At 47.2% G+C, this 3,452-nt stretch overlaps 1 long non-coding RNA gene across 1 annotated transcript; it reads left to right on the forward strand.

Moving 5' to 3' along the window:
* Window positions 1-1,689: 1,689 nt before the first annotated feature.
* LOC115031908 lies at window positions 1,690-3,011 on the forward strand. Its single transcript, XR_003837544.1, has 3 exons — window positions 1,690-1,749; window positions 2,220-2,396; window positions 2,950-3,011. It is a non-coding gene; the product is annotated as an uncharacterized LOC115031908 (long non-coding RNA).
* The last annotated feature ends 441 nt before the right edge of the window (window positions 3,012-3,452 follow it).

Below are 3,452 nucleotides of genomic sequence, written 5' to 3' on the forward strand. Positions count from 1 at the left end.
AGAGGATGGAGACTGGGCATGCGACAGAAGTGTGGTCTATGTTTTTAAGCTGAAGGTTTCTTGCTTCTTTTGCTGGCTTTGGAAACATCTAGGTTTGGGTTGACAGCACATGCACACCCACTTTCATGTAATTGTTCCTTGGATTGGGCATGCAGTCTATAAAATTGGCTTCTTGGGAGGTTGAGTCAGGGAGGTGGCAAGTTCAAGGCCTCCCTGACACTTTAACTCTTGAAATGGGGTCTTAATGTGACAGTGAGGCCACGAGAGCCTGTCAACCCGAGTTAGACCCCCACCCCCATCACTGTAAAGGTAGGAGAAGAGAAATAACCTCACAGAGTTGTCTCCTGACCTCTACTTGTGTGCCTTGGCATGTGTGCCCACTCCTGTCACATAAGCACAAATATGTACCCATTAATGACAAAGTCTTTCAAAACTGAAGTATATCTGGGATGATGGCTGGGCTGTAGCTCAGTTGTGATTCACAAAGCTCTGCATTCAGCACCCAGTCCTGTGAAAGTGAGTGCAGCCTGATACCACACACTTCAGTACTGTAATAGCGTGTGCAATCTTACACACTCATCACATATTTTCTTTATTTTCAGTTAGAGAGCAAGTAGGCAGGGTTTTCTTTTTAAATATTCAGCTGTAGATGGGTTATATGTTGACATTTTAGTTGATAAAGCTTATAATTTCATAAACATAGCTGGAAAGAATAGCTTATGTTTATAATTGCATTTGCACAGGTGCGAGACTAAGCTGCACAAAGAACGCCCAGCTCTGGAAGCAGAAGACTTCCTGAAGTCTTCACAAAGACAGACAGCACTTCTCAAAGAGAGGAATGGAACAGCTTTGCTCCCTGGCTCCCTGGCTGGGACCTGCACCAGGACTGATACCGGTTGAGGGTAGTGGTTACCAGTTGATGTTGCCTTACAAGTCCTAAGGCAACTGTTACTGTCTTTGTGTTTCTGTCACCCCAGGTTTGCTGGTATCCTGCACACAGAAGCTCCACCAAACCCTGAAAACTTGACTGAGTGACTCCAGGCTGACTTTGCAAGGGTGAGCAGCTGTATAAGGTGATGCTGGCCGCCTTGTCAGCTCCTGGAGTTACAGTAGATTTTTTCTTTCAGGCCAGGCTGACCTTGACCTACCAGGCCTTCTGCTTCAACTTCTGAAGTGCTGGAATTGTAGGTGTGTGCCACCACACCCAGCCTGCATTGGGTTTGAACCCCCATGGTCACCCATCACCTCAGTCTACCTAGAATGCCAGCGTCTCCCATTCTCTTCCATTCTCAGGCTTTCAGGGCTGTTTATGATCTGCTGGCTGTCTGGATGAGGTGCCTCTTTTAGGAGGTAGCCATTCTCAATGGCTGTGCAAATAGGTTTTTATTGACTGATCTCCATGCTCTCCTAGCTAGAGCCACCCTGCCCTCACTGCCATTAGAGGCACCATCTGTTTGCCTTGACAGCTTAATGAATTGAGGGCTCTAAATGGAGCTGACATTTAAATTAGATCCAAATTGCAGTAATGGTCCTTCTTTCCCAGAGATGAATGAGCAATTGCTTTTAACAGCTCTAGGAGAAAAGTGGATTATGCAAACAGATACTTCACCCAGATTGGTGGCCCTCAGTGACTCCTTGTGCTGATGCCCTTGCTGGAAGAGGAAGCCAAGGCCCAGGGAAGAAGACGAGAAAAGAGCCATTTTCTGACCAGAGCAGATCACATTCTGGGTCCTTCTACCCTGCTTCATGGTGAGCAGGAGTTTTAAGGATTTCAGGTATCAAAACAGCAGCAAATTAAGATGAACTAGCGACCTTGGGCTGCTGCCTTGTTAGGCCTAAGGCAGGGAAACTTGGTTGATGTGCTCTGCGGCTTGTGTTTTCTTTGGAAGCTGGGCTATTGCTTAGAGACAGATGTCTACTACCATTCCTGAAGAGCGTGCTCTGGGTTCCTGGGATCCATAGGCTGAGTTCTTGTATGTAGTGGCACCCCTTTCCCTAGCATTTTATGTCATCTCAGGTCACCTCTAGCCTTTTGTTTACATCCCAGCTACAGATGCAAGAGATTATTGAGTTATGGTCTAAACACTCAGGAGGCCAGATACCTGTAAGTGCTATGGAAGCTCCAGTTTAGTTAAGAGAAGATATCTATCCTGGAAACTCTGAAGGCAGGATCTGACCAATGGGAGTTGGGGCTTGTCTCCTTTGCCTCTCCTCCCTAGGCCTGGGAAGGGAACCTACAGAGCTGTGAGGCTGGAAGCAGCTGCAGGAGTCCCTATCCCCACCCATCAGCCGTTGCTGCTCATTGGCCTGTGCTTGGACACTCTACTGCACAAAGAGAGGGCCCAGAACTCCCCATCGGGAACTGATGTGTGCCAGCCATGGGCAGTGAGGGAAAGGTAAATTGCCCATCAGCCACCATATACCCATATTTTTCCCATAAAAAAACGTTTGCTGGAAAGGATATATATCAATTCAATAGAGACAGGAAATCACTCCAGTCATAAACCCTAATCCTAGTGAGGTAGATCAGAGGAGGCTGACATTACGTTTGACTTTCAGATAAGGAATGTCCAGTCCAGTGGGCCCTAAGGACCTCTTCTTGAGGAGGCAAACAGAACTGTCATCTCCTCCTCCTCTTCCTTCCCCTCCTCCCTTTGCCCCCCTCCTCTTCTCCCTCCCCCTCCTTGTTTTCCTTCTTTTTTTTTTTTTTGAGTCAAGGTATTGCTCTGTAGCCTAGGTTGGCCTCAAACTCAAGATGCTCCTGCCTCAGCCTCCTGCATGCTGGGATTACAGGTGTGTGATGCCTACTCCTGCCAAAAGGAATTGTTTCTGAGACTTCCTGTTCTCATAGATAGCAAACTAGTTATGCAGATGCTCGAGTGTTGGAGGCAGGAAATAGAGCCGTAGGCAAATCCCACAAGCCAACTTAACACTTGATCTCTAATTCAGGATAAAGACTGACTGCCTGAGCTACCTGAGGAAATCCCCCAAGGTCTCTTATTAGGTGTACACCACGTTGAAAACATCAGCTGTTCTTGGTAACACTGCAGATGGATTTTATTATGAAGCACAAGTCCTGCATGCTTAGTGTTACACACTCAATAAAGAGGAGGCTAATATGATTAATGGCACATAGAGCCTATAATGTGGTTGATGAGTGGGCTTTAATATGAACACCATAGTTGCATTTATTGACAACCAGCTGAGGATAGACTGCTCCAGGGAGAGGAGAGTGTGATGTCACCTGAGCTCAGGAATCAGTATTAGAAATAGCTCAGGGTAGGTCTCCGTGGATGGGAGAGACACGAGTGGGTTAAAAGAACGGGTGAGTTTTGGGTGGAGAGAAGGAGAGACAGGAGGGTCAGTGGGAGGGTTACAGAAGTCTGGAAGAGTAGGGCACACATTTGCCCATGTGTACGGTCAAGGCAGTGGCAGAGCTGGACTTTGGAAGA

The sequence above is a fragment of the Mus caroli genome, chromosome 9 (genome assembly GCF_900094665.2).
Source record: "Mus caroli chromosome 9, CAROLI_EIJ_v1.1, whole genome shotgun sequence".
Taxonomy (NCBI): domain Eukaryota; kingdom Metazoa; phylum Chordata; class Mammalia; order Rodentia; family Muridae; genus Mus; species Mus caroli.